The sequence below is a fragment of the Muntiacus reevesi genome, chromosome 13, assembly GCF_963930625.1.
Source record: "Muntiacus reevesi chromosome 13, mMunRee1.1, whole genome shotgun sequence".
Lineage (NCBI taxonomy): Eukaryota > Metazoa > Chordata > Mammalia > Artiodactyla > Cervidae > Muntiacus > Muntiacus reevesi.
In genome coordinates this window covers 14,820,156-14,836,064 of record NC_089261.1, presented here as the reverse complement: position 1 = coordinate 14,836,064, position 15,909 = coordinate 14,820,156, and the positions used below count along the sequence as shown (strand labels likewise).

The following is a 15,909-nucleotide window of genomic DNA, read 5'->3' as shown; positions in this document are numbered from 1 at the left end:
CAATCAGTACCTTGTGATCCACTCTATTAAAGTATAGTATCCCCTGGGTGTTTGGGTTGGAATTGAGGCTAAGATCTACTGTATTAAAATGATAGTGAAATGTGAGTTATTAGCAAGTCAGTGAAATGAAAAGAGAATTTTTTTTTTCTTTTTTGGACTCTTGCTGTTACAGTTTTTGCCAGCTGAACTCTGGTGGAACATTGTAAAGTGATAATAGAAACTTAGTGCAAGCCTTATTGGACAGAATTATGAGGTGTCATTGCATAATATATTTGAAGAAAGATTCATTTAACGAATCTACTCTGGTTTTGATGTAGCAAGTTTTCCTGTGTTTTGTTCCTGCTTTTTATGTAAGTAGGTGATTCCAGGAATTATTTGCTCTAATGCTGCCTAACGTTTAACTTCAGATTACCTCTAATATATGGAAATTTTGAATTAATATAAGACTTTGATTTTTCTGAGCTATTGATACTTTTTGTATTTACCACCAGTTTATAACCAGAGGAAATTTTATTGATACTCTTTGAATTTCTAGTAAAACTTTTTTACCTCTTTCCTTAAATATTTTCATCTAGTATGCTAAAGAATTTTTCTAAATCAGGGCTAATTCTGATTTTTAGTTTGGCTAGGCCATTAACTCTTTTTGACTTACTAGTCTCCTAGAGCCAGCATTTATAATGTCTAAATCAGTCTTATGAATTTGTGGTTGAAAAATTTTGGTTAGTGTTTGAAATGTTTTGTTACTGCGTATATTTAATGTTTTTTATAGGAAGGAGTAAAACTAACTTTAATGTATCCGAGGATCTGTTTTAAAGCTTCTAAATTTCCTTAAAGGATTTCCTGCTAACTTCTGCTTGACACCTTCCTCCCTTTTCTTTACAGCCACTTTTTTTAATCTGTGATATCTCCTGCCACAACAGCCAGAGGGCAGTAAACCACAGTGGACTAATTGAGCTGTTTACTTTATGGTCCATTTGTTCAGCTCAAACCTTTCTCCCATAGTTTTTTAGAATATTTGGTTTATATATATAAGAATCTATTCTGGGTAAGATTGCTTACTTAGCTGGTTAGTCAGCAAAATCTCAGAATTATATGCATTTCAAAGCTTATTACATGTAGTTTGCAGTGAACTCAGGTAAAATTAGTTTTAAACATCTGGTTTCTGTTTAATCAGAGCTTTTAAAATAAGATACCTCCTAAAAGGTAGCGTTTATATTTGTCCATTTAAGTATCAAAGCATATCTTTTTCTTCTTTCACAATATTTTGTCCATGTGGTAGAAGAATATAGCTTTTTTTTTTTCTATTTCTTTCCCTTCATTTTCCATGATTGCTTCTGACTCAGTCTCACTCTCTTTCTTTACTTCCTGTTGGTCCTTTATGTTTTAACTTTTTGGTCTGGTCTTTACTGTTAGCAACACAAATAATCATTTTATAATGAAGATGAAGCCAAACCCAACTGTTATTTAGGCTTTTTTAGTTGATGTATAAAGTTATTTATCCGTACCAAAGAGGCACATGGTCAGTGTTTTTAGAAATAACTTACTAAATTACTGTGTTATTTCTCATGGGTTTTGTTACTGTGTTAACAGAAAGATGTAGCCTGTTTGAGTGTTTTATAGTTCTATAGATTGCCTATGTACATTTGTTCATGTTTTAAGTGTTTTTTTTATGGTAAATATTTAAGATTAAATTCTTTTAGATCGTTTTATAAATTACAGAAATACTACATTTTAATTAGAAAATTAGGAAAACTGAACTGCCAAAGGAAGAGAACAAAGAAACAAGAATCCTGAAGTCTAAAGCAGGTTTTAATGTTTGGTGTTTCTGTGTATAAATGGAAGTGGTATCATACTATTTTGTAACTCAGCCCTTTTCACTTAACGGTGTCTTATGAATGTTTTCACCTGAGAATGATTGCTTTTTAATTTTCTTCCGTATTGAGTCTGAAAACAGTGTAAACTGTTTATTTTTTGGTATGTCACCGGGGAAGTATTAGAGTGATGAAACAATCATAACTTTGTTAAATACATCTACTCTTCTTAATATGTTGAATGTGTGACAGTTATTAGATCAAGGCAAATGATCTTTTCTGTAGGTAAAAGTGGTTGCAAAGAGTAGTTTCATGTTTCAACTAATATTAGGAAATATATGAAACTTAATTAGAAAAATGAGTGACATAAAGACTGCTTTGTTTCAAGTGAGGGAGAATATGACATGTAGAGCAATCATGAAAAAAGGATACCAGGGGAGTATTGTAATGGTAGTTACACAAATTTAGGATACTTGCAGTCTGTTTCATTCTCTAGTATGTGTAAGAATGATTCCATTTTGGCTAAAATAAATTTTGTCAGGATCCTTTAATATTAAGATTATTATAATATTAATGGTACCATTATTTGTAGCATTCTCTTTTTATTTATTTATTTTTTTTATTATTTTTTTCCCAATTATTAGTTGGAGGCTAATTACTTTACAATATTGTAGTGGTTTTTGCCATACATTGACATGAATCAACCATGGATTTACATATGTTCCCCATCCTGAACCCCCCTCCCACCTCCCTCCCCATCCCATCCCTCTGGGTCATCCCAGTGCACCAGCCCCAAGCACTTGTCTCATGCATCCAACCTGGACTGGCGATCTGTTTCACACTTGATAATATACATGTTTCCATGCTGTTCTCTCAGATCAGCCCACCCTCCCCTTCTCCCATAGAGTCCAAAAGTCTGTTCTATACATCTGTGTCTCTTTTTCTGTCTTGCATATAGGGTTATCGTTACCATCTTTCTAAATTCCATAGTAGCATTCTCTTTTTAAAGGACATTTTACTGTCCTTTAAAATGCTTTTTAGTTATGTTATTAGGCATTTACCTTTGTTTTTACAACTTAGCCCAAATAGCATTCTACTAAGAAATGTCACAGAGCGTTGGATTTAAATATATGCAGAAGGAGAATAATCCTATAGGATACACATAGTTTTATTTTACATTTTTTGTTCAAATGCTTAAAATACCTATGAAATAGTCTATCAGAAGACTAAGACACGTTTATAACTGGTCCCTGTCACTTGGATAAACACTTTTGGGCTCTTGTTTAGGGAGTTGTTGTTTATATTGTATAGCATAGTGGTTCAGAGGCTTGGGTTTGAATCCCTGCTTATTGACTTGCTTGCTCTGTATCTTTGGTTTAGTTATTTACCTTATTTGTGCTTTAGTTTCCTCACTCTAAATTGGGTTACAAGAACTAAGTACTCAGAACAGCACAGAGAACAAGCTAATCTAGAATTATAACTACTGCTTCTACTGCAGTGCCAGGAATTAACTCAGACATTAAAATGAAAACATTCTGGCAGTTGGTCTGTGCAGTAAAACATCAGTATTTGCTGATGTTTGTCAAATACTAGTTTTTTAAAGTATACTTTTAAGTTGAAGTAATCATTTTTGAGTTTGTTAATGTTGAGTAACTGAGAATAGTAAATATTAGAGAGCAGCGAAGATGTTCCTCCTCATAGGTAATTTGTCTAGATAGATAGAGTCTGTAAACAGAATTTCATAACAAACCTTAAATTGTTATAAAGAGGTCGGAACTTTAAGATTTTGACTCTGTTGGATCCCTGTAATATAGATTTGTAACTTTACTGCCTTCTCCACATAGAGGTATTGAAGGACATTGGCTGAATACTGAATACACAAGTATTTCCTTCTTTGTGTCCATCTCTAAGTACCTGTATCAGCCGGTCCAATTATAGGGCTTTGAAATCTCTACCCTTGATAAATTATAGTCTGAAAAAGGGTATAAGACAGGCACACAGGTATGTATAATGCAGGGAACACTGTAAGTATATAAGAGAAATATAGTAGATTGACTGTGTTCCACATGAGCAAACATTTAATTCCAGGTGTGTGATGTGCTGAGTTGCTCAGTCGTATCTGACTCTTTGCGACCCCTTGGACTGTAGCACGCCAGCCTCCTCTGTCCATGGGGCTTATCCAGGCAAGAATACTAGAGTGGGTTGCCATGTCCTCCTCCAGGGGATCTTCCCAGCCGAGGGATCGAACCGAAGTATTCTGCATTGCAGGTGGATTCTTTACCATCTGAGCCACCAGGGAAGCCCTCAATTCCAGGATTAATGCATAAATAAGTGTTCTATAAAGTTTTCACAAAAACACTGTGAGTCCTAGTGAGAAACCTTCTTGGTGTCTGGTCTGCTTATTCAGTCTATTAGGCAAGAGCTGTGATCAGCCCTGGATGTGTAAAAATGAATCCTCATCTTTAAAGGAGCTCACAGTCTTACTGTGGAAGCAGCTAAATGAGTCCATAATGATGATACAGTGGAGTAAGCCACAAATGTTTAAGTTAGAGATCTCGCAGAAGTACCGGATGCAACCTCAGGGAAAGAGAATAGGGAGATAGGGGTGAAGCCCAGAGGCTGTGAGGCTTGCGGTGTCTTAGAGGATGCATCTGTTACATAGGTTGCAATGGAATTTGCCCTAGTCAGAGAAAGTAGTCTCTATAGATGGGCATAAGGGCAGTGAATGAACTGTGGAAGAGGCAGACTTGCCCAGAACGTGGGGTACGAGTGAGATAGTTGGGGGGAACAAAAAGTGGGGAGGTGGGCCATAGTGTGGAGTTCACTGAAGCAAGGACTTAATCTGATAGATTTTGAGGAATTGTTACAGGTTTTTGATCAGGAAAGAGATAATTAGATTATATATAAGATTGAATACAGACAGGAAGACCATAATATTGTAATATTTTACTCTAAATTGAGTTATGACCTTAAATGTTTTTAGTTTAGGATACAGATTTAAGTTAAAAAATACCAATGACTATGTACTGAACTTTGTATTGATAGTTTTTGCCAATTTTATTTTAACTGCTTTTTGCTTGACTAAATTCTTTCCCACATTTTTCAATTTGATTTTTAGAGAATAATATATTATGCTAAATTGACTTCTTATCTGCCAAACAGAATCATTTTATAAACACAATTGTTTGGTCATTTCATTGCCTGTTAGTCAGTAATGGGAACGACATGCAATCTTGGAGTCCAAAATCATACAAAGAACAAGCACAGACTTCTAGGGATTGGAGATGGCTTGACCCAAAGAACTCCTGGTCCAGAAGAAGTATCTTATACAGATTAGTTGTATATATGCTTAATAACGTTCGTTGAATGAATGAATGAGAAACCTCTTAAATGGTTCTAACATAGCATGGTTTATGCTTTCAGAAGGTTGATTTATAATAAGTACACTTGAAATTTTGAATTATTTGGTAATGTGAGGAGATTGAAACCTAGTTAAGGCATTATTGTTTCTGTTTTTGATTCTCAGTAAGGTGTAAATATCCAGTGTAAAGATCCCTCCTACTTTTGTTAACTGTTAAGTAAGTTTGGGGCAAAACTTTAAGACGGTGATTGTTATTTTCCCAAAAATTTTCCACTCTGGCTTGAGGAAAAACCTAACTTTGAGCCTCTTTAAAAACAGAAGACTTCTTGAATCATCTGCTTTTACAAAAGCAGTGAAAAGTTCACATGAAGATTGTTCTTAAGTCATAAGAAAGATGGGGGTCAGGCAGAGGAGAGAAGAAAGGATGAAAAACATTCAAGAGCTCGCAAAGGCAAATTATGATGATCAAGCCAAACTCTGAAAATTAATAGCCACTTATTGCTTAGAATACTTAAAAGAGAAGTGTTGGTATTGAATTTTCATAAAATCATAGACAGTGAAGTATGCAGGAATGTATTACCATGTATGTGTATCTTAACAGTCTGAATTTTCAGTTGGGTTTTGGTGATTTCTGATTATCTTTGACTAAATGAAATTAATTTTAGTCAGCATTGTAAATGGATTTATTCTCAGTTGAAATGAAAAAGAATTGCTTTCTCTGAACATAATGACACCTTTATGTATAAAATTAATAAGGGTGAAATTAGATAAAATGTCATTCAGTTTGAAAATTTCTTCTAAAGAAATTTCTTCTGATCCCGGACTTTCCACTCTGTTTTTCTATCTGTTTTGTCATTATTGATAGTTCATTTATGATTCATTAAAATTAATCTCTGGCTAGATTGAAAAAGATTTTTTCACATTGTTTGCATTTATTTATTCTTCAAGTGTATAAATCTGGTGATTTTGAAAACAAGTGAATTATACCATTCTACAACATTCTAGATTTCTAATATTAATATTTTATGTGTCAGCATTTATATGGAGATTTCATTACATGTCATTAATAATTCTTGAGATTGTTAACACAGTGTATCTGAAAAGTAAATGTTACTTTAATTTTCATATTTTCTTTTACATTGTGGAGGATAATAGAAAAATACATTTGTGTTTCAAAAGAAGCAAACACTTTGATGGAAAACATGAACCAAGTGGTAAATGGTAGCTAGTTTTCAGTAGTTACAAAGTAAGTATTCCTTGTTTTCACTGTGTTTTGTTTTGAAAGAATTAGCTTGCTAAAAACTACAAAATAGTAATAATTTTCATTGTATGATTATAGAAGTGATTCTAATGTCTAATTACTGAAATATTAGATTTAATAGAAAATTATACATTTTATTCTTAAAAGAGAAAGTAAAATACTTATTAAGACTTTGGTAAGCAGTAAATTTATATTGTAAAATTGTGGTTAAGATTTCAGAATTCTTTCATATGAAGAATAGGAAAAGATCTAATGGATTAAATAGAATTATTAAGCTAAATGTGCTTGAAATTGAGAGAATAAGCTGAAGGCTAACTTTTGAATGTAAATAAAATCGATGTGTTACCACAGGCAACTTACTGAACCATGTAATTAGTTTTTTCTATGAAAAATGAGACATTTATATAGAGATTGTAGTGAAATAGCATGTAAAGGACTTATGATCTAATGATATGAAAATTAAACAGTTGGTAAGAAAAATTATACTTTAAAGATGGTTGCTTTAGGGAAAAGTTAAATCTAATCATTTGATTTACAGGGTATGTGTCTGTGTGTGTAGATTTATATTTTGATAAGTATATATAAGCATTATATATAAAATTACCTACTCTATAAAGTAAACCTGAATAAAACTCCCCAGTAATGAGGTGTTAAAGTCATCACCACAAGTAGGGTTGCAAGTTAACCTAAACGTAGATAAACTTTCTTGGTGTATTCCAGCTTTTGTTTTTCTCTTTTTGATTGATAACGTAAGTAGTTTTAGTGAACACAGTTCAAAATCTTGTTCTATTTTAATAGAATACTTTTAAGATTTAAAATAGGTTCCTATACATTAAAGTACTTATAAAGAGTTCTTTGTCCAGTAAAGCAGTTTCTTTATCTCTTGTTTAGAGGGGTTGATCTAAGAAACTAAAATGTGCTAAATTGGAGAAAAAGTTAACATATTTAGTTGAATTTAAAGGCCTAATTAATTCAAGAAAAAATACATATTTGGAGATTAAAATTGAGTGATGTAGATATAAAATTACACATTAGACAGCAAAACACTTTTTGCTACACAATTTACAAGCAAATCCTTTGCTGACGTATTCAGTCAGTCTTACTGTTTGAGGTGTTTTATATCGAAGATAAAATTAGAAGTCTCTAAAATAAAACTAGGTTTTTTAAAGGAAGGAAGGAAGTGGGGCTGAATCTTGGTGGTTCATCATTGAGAGGACTCCTTGAGTGTCCTGTCCCATTCATACATTTAAGTTACCATATCCAAAGGGGAACGGATGCTTGTAAAAGTCCATGACTTAGTCATATCACTAGTTGTAATGGGACTCAAATCCATACTTTATACCTTTTAAAATTAAAACCATTGTTGTCTGTAAAGCTATATGTAACATAAACTGTGTGATTTACTCATTTTATAGAGTAATTCAGTTCTGCCGTATCATTTAAAATAAACTATTAGAGTTCTATTATCTATGTATCTAATAAAATCTATTTTCTGAACTTACAGAAAGAACACTGATTTGCTTAATTCTGGACAGGGCTTATGTTTTTTTACTTTATTTATTTATTAGTATTTTTAAAAATTAAATTGAATTTGTGTTTTATATTGGAGTATAGTTAATTTGCAGTGTTTCATATGAACAGCAAAATGATTCAGTTAGGAGCTAAAATTTTTTGTTCTGAATAAAAAATGTTTTAATGGCAGAAATAACACATAGTATGTGTTGCTTTCCTCCCTCCTCCCATCTCAAAGGTTTAGAAATGTTTTAAGCACTAGAGAATTATGAAATTGGATTCTGCTCCTTTAAATATTTCATGCCTAAAATTGTCCTCATGCTACCTGAAGAGTTTTTCATTGAATATCATTATGACTAGTAAGTGTTTAGTAATTCTCTTTACTGCTTCATCTATGTAAATATTTTTGTACAATTTCCCACAAGTACTGAGCCACATACCTATTTCTTATAAACCCAACATTGATTAAATGTACTCTTTGTATAGTTGGGTCTCATTTTGATCCTTGCTCTGTCGTACTGTGATTTGTTTGTGACTTCAACAGAATAAGTATTATCCTCTTGAGGCCCACCTAGGATTGAATTTAAAGGCCTTCTGCAATAGCCACATGATCATACAGTTAGTTTTTTTTTTTTTTTTTTTTTTGGGGGGGGTGCTGTGATAGTGTAACTGAATATGAGCCAGTTGCCAGGCTGTTGTGGTAGAATAATACCTGCGGTTTTCAGTTGATCATGCAGCTAAACTGACTTGACTTAAAACAAATTAAATATTAATATTAAAAATTGGATAGAGTGCTTTTGTGTTGAAAAGGATTGTGTGTATACAGTGGTAAGTTGAAAGGTAGCATATTCACAGATTTGTCATGAAAAACCCCTTCCTCCTATTTAATATAATGTCATATGCAAAATATATTTCATTAAAACATTAGCTTTATTTATGGCTTTACTAGCCTTAGGGGGAGGTAAGACTTTTTGCTAATCTTCTTGAAGGCTTATTCTCTCCCTTCAGTAAGAAATAAGTAAATATTTGTAGAGTGACTGCCTGAAGAAGGAAAGTGTGAACATCATCAAGTTGAGGTCTCTTCATTAAGATTATTTTTTCACTAGTAATCTTGGGCTTGTTTATATGTAAGCAGCTTTGATGTTTGCTATTTATAAGAGGGCAGATTATTCACATTGAAATATATTTAGTCTAAAGGAGAAAAATTTAGATACTGTCTGTTCAGTTTTACGCAGTGTATTTTTAACTTATTTTGAAAGTAGCCTAGTAGATATTAATAATGGAAAGGGCGCCTGCCTTGGCATCCTTGGACAAATTACATGCAACTCTGTTCAGGAAGGAACGACCATTTGTTGGCAATGACTTTTATGGAGACATTTATCAGGCTGTTTCTTGGTTTCATGAAGAGTGTAACAAGGAGGAGCCCTTGATTCCAGTAGCACATCTGGGGTTGGAAAACGTACCTGGTTGCTATAGAAAAGGTTTCATTAACCAGAACTCAGATAGCCAGAGCCCTTAAACCCATTCTTAATAAGCATAAACCATTGGTAGCTCAGATGGTAAAGAATCCGCCTGCAGTATGGGAGACCTCGGTTTGATCCTTGGGTAGGGAAGATCCCCTGGAGAAGAGGCTGGCTACCCACTCCAGTTTTCCGGCCTGGAGAATCCCCACAGACAGATGAGCCTGGTGGGCTACGGTCCATGGGCTCACAAAGAGTTGGACACGACTGAGTGACTTAGGCTTTTTCAAAGGAAATTTTACCAATAAAAGGGTTAAATGACTTAGATAAAGCACTGTCTGTGATTAGTCCTGATGTGCACAGATATCAGTTTGAAGTGCAGCATGCTTGGGACAATGAGGTAGAATATACTTGGGCAAGAACATCTTCCTGGGATGTCCTGGAATACTGATTCAGTTCAGTTGGCCCCATGTTTCAATTTATAGTATTTTGTAACAGCAGTAAAATAATGTATGAAAGGATGCTTTAAAAGCATCCTTTCAGCTTTGTAAAGTATTATTGCTCTTTAGTTATCTTTAATATTTAGAGTTACCATGTATTTATTCAGCAGATATTTATTGAGCCTGCATTGTTTTAGGTGCTGTACAGAATGTGAAATGAATCAGAAACATACTCTGTTCTTCAGAAACAGACACTCTTAATAGGGGATATAACACATGTACCTAGAGCATTATTGCAAATGTCCTGAGAGGAACACACACAGTTATTTGGAAAGAGGCAGCACTTTGAGGAACAATTGATTTTTTTTCCCCCATTTATTTTTATTAGTTGGAGGCTAATTACTTTACAATATTGCAGTGGTTTTTGCCATACATTGACATGAATCAACCATGGATTTACATGTGTTGCCCATCCTGAACCCCCCTCCCACCTCCCTCCCCATCCCATCCCTCTGGGTCATCCCAGTGCACCAGCCCCAAGCACTTGTCTCATGCATCCAACCTGGACTGGTGATCTGTTTCACACTTGATAATATACATGTTTCAATGCTGTTCTCTCAGATCATTCCACCCTCGCCTTCTCCCATAGAGTCCAAAAGTCTGTTCTATACATCTGTGTCTCTTTTTCTGTCTTGCATACAGGGTTATCGTTACCATCTTTCTAAATTCCATATATATGCATTAGTATACTGTATTGGTGTTTATCTTTCTGGCTTACTTCACTCTGTATAAGGGGCTCCAGTTTTATCCATCTCATTAGAACTGATTCAAATGTATTCAATGGCTGAGTAATATTCCATGGTGTATATGTACCACAGCTTTCTTATCCATTCGTGTGCTGATGGGCATCTAGGCTGCTTCCATGTCTTGGCTATTATAAACAGTGCTGCGATGAACATTGGGGTACACGTGTCTCTTTCAGATCTGGTTTCCTTGGTGTGTATGCCCAGGAGTGGGATTGCTAATAATTGATTCTTAAGCTGAACTTTAAAGAGTGGGTAGAGTTTGGGTATTTGGGTATATGACTGTGTCACAGCAAGAACATATCAGGTATATGAAATTACAAAGATACAGAGTGGGAAAGTTTGCAATATCTGTGGGGGAAGAGTTAAAGATAAGTTGATTGAAACTGCATGCTTATGCCTCATGGTGATAGAGCTTAAATACTAGGCTGAGGAGTTTGGACTTAATAGGTAGTCGGGGATTTGGGGAATTTTTGGGTAGGATGAGATGGGAAGCCCCCTGTAGGCTGTGAACTGTGCTGGGGGTAAGACCTGCATCTGACTTTGCCCATTGTTGTAACTGCAGGACCAACATAATTCCTGGCACATATTTTGAGGATAAGTTAATTAGTAAATGGATGAGTTCAAGAGAAGTTTGTATGAAGATTATCAGTCTAGCCCCATTGCACACTATGAAGTCCTTGTAGTATTCTGGATCACATAGGAAAACATGCCCTTGTAGAAGACATATAAAGAAAGTATATGACCACATTTGAAAGATTTTCTTGGTGCATTGATTTCTCTTTTAACTCCATATTAAAAAGACAGTAGTATAATTTTCTTCATTTGGGGGGAGTTATTGCTTTTTATAGTTTAATTTTCAAGGTTTTATTAAACTTAATTGAATTGAATTATTTTCCATAAATTATTTTTATTCGTTCGTAGATAGCAAGTATTGGGCAGTGGGAAAAAAGCTTGTGTCATGTAGAACAGGGACTTTGGAAGAGCACTATTTATTGGATTAAAGTGCTTAATGATATTTATGTGTCAGAAGCCTTGTTAACTTATAAATATGTCACAGATTGAATGACCTTGGCTGCCCTCTCTGTGTTATAAATTGTCAGCCCAATCTTAGAGTTCGTATTTGCTACGTAGAAATCATTAGCTAAGATTGCTTGGCTGAGATGCTCACTGGTAAACTGCATGTTTTCCTATAGAATCAGATTGAAAGCTTTCACTGAGCTTTCTCACTCTGAAATCCTTAATTACTGACCTCTTGAATATCATGTCTATAGACTACATGATAAAATGAGTTAGTATACTATTAGGCAACATTTTCAGTGAAATCCTTGACAGACTTTGTGTGTGTGTGTGAATATACATCTTTTGTTCTTCTGTTATAAAGATAGCCTTTTGGTTCCATCTGTTTTCTAAACATTTAAGATAGCAAGTTGTTACTTTATTAGTTCTGTAATTCTAAAATGACATTTTTCAAAAACTATCCACAAAGTTGATCTGTCCCTCCAAAGATGCTTATAAACATACTTGCATGTATACCTGCAGTTACTTGAATTTCATGTGTTAGTTAAAATGCCATTTGACCACACATGAAATGCAGCCCTGTCTCACAGAGAATGCTTGAAGAACCCTTCCATCTTCAGCTAATCACACCTTCTTGGCTAGGAATCATTATCACTCTGTTTCCATTTGTCACCTTGACTCAGCTGGCATTCAGCAGAAGTATAGGTCATGGGTTGTGAATTGCTCCCTCCTGTTCACTCTCCCATATCCAAAATGTAGCAGAGGCCAGGAAGAAATTTAGCATTCTTTTATTATTTTTTGTCTTTGTAGAGGTAGAGACCATAAGTATGATACGTAAACTTAAAAAAACAAATTGAATGTTCACTCCTTGTCTCTCTTGTGATACTTGTCTCATTAGAGACAAGTCATTTAAATTTGCTTTGACTTATTCTTGTCTATGCTATGGGAATTACAGCTTTACTTTATGATACACTATGAAGCAACTGTGGAAAGTTCAAAGATTTTAAGTGCTGTGTAAATAAATGCTTTTCATAATCATACTTTTCCTTTAATGAACTCTCCTTTGAAAATATTTAAATCTTTATGAATTTACTTTATAATTCATAGTTTTGGTCATAATTTCTGTCTATAGATAAAATTTGAATTCCTTTTCACCTTACATTGTCAGTGTCATCTTAGTTACATTAACATGTAGCCATTTGATTTTTCAATAAGTTGTCTCATAATTGTTTTTTTGGGTTTGGCAGTACAAGGACGCTTGATAATACTTATGCCTGTGCTGAAGGGATTTTAGAATAAAAAATTAAAATTATATTTCATATTGTTCTAAATAGGGATGGTGATCTGATCCTTGAAAATTATGGTAAGTGTATGGTGTGTGTGAATTATTAATTGACCAGAGTGTTTTCGACTTTTTATTGACTGTTGCATGTAGACAATTGGCAGGAATATTTGATTAACAAGGATTACTACAGATTCATGTTACATGCCATAATAAGCCTATTTTTCTTTCCACATTTGGTTTTTTTATTTGCAGGGTAGTTTTTATGCTTATTGTTTCTAATTTTATAGTAGTAATAAACCAGAAATAAATGATGGCTTGAAATAATTATATGTTGAAAGTAGGAACCAGACAATGATCAAATATTTATAGTTCACTTGTTATGTGCCAGGCATCATGCTGGGTGCTTGATGATCAATCTTGCAGTGGAAAATGGTTCTGAATTCATTCATTGTTTTTATATCTTAACTTGAATGATTTAAGGGAAAGATTTCAGAGTTTGTTGATACGTTTTTGTACCTTGTTTTTTTTTAAATTCAATTTTATTTAATATATGGAACAGATTTAGTAGTTATGAAATAAACAGCAGTCTTTACCATTTTGAGACTGTTAATTTAACTAGTTGAACACTAGAGGGACTGTGAACTAACCACTGAATTTTTTAGTTCAGTTGTTTAGTAGTTGAGATGCTTTATTTAAATAGCAGGGTCACATAACTTTTTCCAGCTTTTTAGTTTTCCTAAGATTAAGTATTGTGCCCCAAAGTTTACCTGGCATCTTATTTGGTTGATTAACTCTTGTGTGTATGGACTATAAAATTTAACCTCTGCCATTCTAGGTATATCAAACCAAACCTTTGGTCATAGTCTGCTTTAATCAGTCTATGTATTTAGGTGTCCTGCTGAAAGAAGTGAGAAATATGGAAGTCACCTATATAAGTAACGAGTTTATAGTTTTCTCTTGAAAGTCTCTAGTAGAAGAAAATAGAGTTTGGAAAAATATTCATTGGAACAATAATTCAGATTTTTATGATTATCGAATATGTGTTTTGTGAAAAGATTCATCAGTTTATAATAGCACTAACACAGCAAAGTTAATCCATATGTTATAGTTTTAGTTTACATAGGTGGCTTTACAGATATTTGTGATATTTCACATGAAAAGCTGTTTAGCAGCTGAACTTAATTTAACAAGAGTTTTCTGGAATCCAGTCTTTAGGCCTTAGAAGGTTGAATATTTCTTGAATAACTGTGGTTCAAATTTGCTGTTAACATTTTGTCCTTAAAATTATTTTGCCTTGGAAATGGTGTAAATGTGAAATTACAGAATTTAAATTACAATTGATGTACAGTAGATGAATGCTTTTGAAAGTTTGGTTTGTTGGCTATTTTGGGATTTTAATTGGGGTCACATTATGAACATAAAAAAATGAATCAATCTGTATATTTATCTATTTCTCTTTAAGAAGTGCTAAAGACCACTTAAAGGTTCATGAAATGAATGAGTTGGGTGTAGAATCTCTTTTCTTCTGAAAAAAATTTATTTCATCATTTTTATGTTTGTAATGCTGATCTATCTTAAGTTTAAAATGTGGCAGAAATATGTACTACATTAATAACATAAATATAATTTAAGTTTTAATTTTTCATTTTTAAATATTTTGCTTCATTTTCCTTGATTATATATTTTTAAAATTCAATATAAATTAAAACCCACTACAGTTATATATAGGAAAAGAATAATTTAAATTCCATTTCTTATTATTAATATTCTATCTTCCAGAATATTTTGAGTTAACTAAAATGATGTATAGAATTGACTATTATGCTTTAAGTATCCAATGATACTTTCATTCTAACTTAATAAGAACTATGATGTAAATTCTTGAGGTCAACATTTGTTTCAATCATTTAAAAATTACCTATCCAACTCATTTGTGTTCCTTTTATAATTGAGAAAGTCTTTAAAGTTATCCTTTGTGGGCTTTTTGATTTCTGAAAATAGTGAAGAAAATCAAAATTACCATGGAATTCTAAATGTAGTCAGTTCTTTGGTAAAATCAGCATTAGAATGTTTAACTGCTAGTCTTAACTGCTTTGCAAAATGTTGGTAAGTACTCTACTGAATTTTGTCTTGGGTTATTTAGAGAAGAAATTTGATATTAGAGAGTCTTTAACAACTTCATTAATTTCTCAGAAGTGTGGTGTTAATGTCATAAAAAAAATCGTGGTGTGTTAAGTATGAAGCTGTTTTCTGGAGACTGAATTTCTGAAAAATGCCAAAAAGTACACAGAGTACCAAACTGTGAATTCCAGAGTTAGGATAAAGGCATATTGGATATAAAAAGCATGTTTTTGTTATAAATGTTGGCTGGTTGACATGATTATAATTGTTGGCATTGCAGGAGTTGTCTTCAAGTGCCTGATATTTGGAACAGAGTAAAAACTGATCCTGACTTGGTTATATTTAGTGGATAGTAATTGACCAATGTACTGAATAATAGATTTAAAGAGACTTTTTTAGCTTATAGAATAGATTCAGATTAAGATTAAGGGCACTATTAAGGAAAGTTAGAAAAAAAAGTAAAATCCCATCTTTTATTCTGTGTTTTAGCTTAAAAAAAAAAAGTGTTATTTGAAGTAAATTTGATCAGCATATGCTACTGGATTAAAATAAAATTATGTACCTCCTATAATGACCCGGCAAAGGTTTCATTAGAAAAAGGCAAACTAGATAGTTATTTTAGCAAATTTCTTTATATCTCTTATACTTGGAGGAGGAAAATATGGAATTCAATTCAACAAACATTTGTTGAGTGCTCGGTACTATCCTGTGTGCTGGGGATGACATTGTTATTGCCTTCCAGGAGCTTGACATACATAATTTGTTGTTCATTTTCCCAGAATTTAATTAATGAAAATTTGAGTTTAGATCATCTTATTTTGCTACGAGGTTTTAG

General features: G+C 33.2%; 1 protein-coding gene across 2 annotated transcripts in view; it reads left to right on the top strand.

The window, feature by feature from the left end:
* The window catches only part of MED13L (mediator complex subunit 13L), a 291,272-nt gene that overhangs the window by 32,909 nt on the left and 242,454 nt on the right, over positions 1-15,909 (top strand). The window lies entirely within an intron of this gene.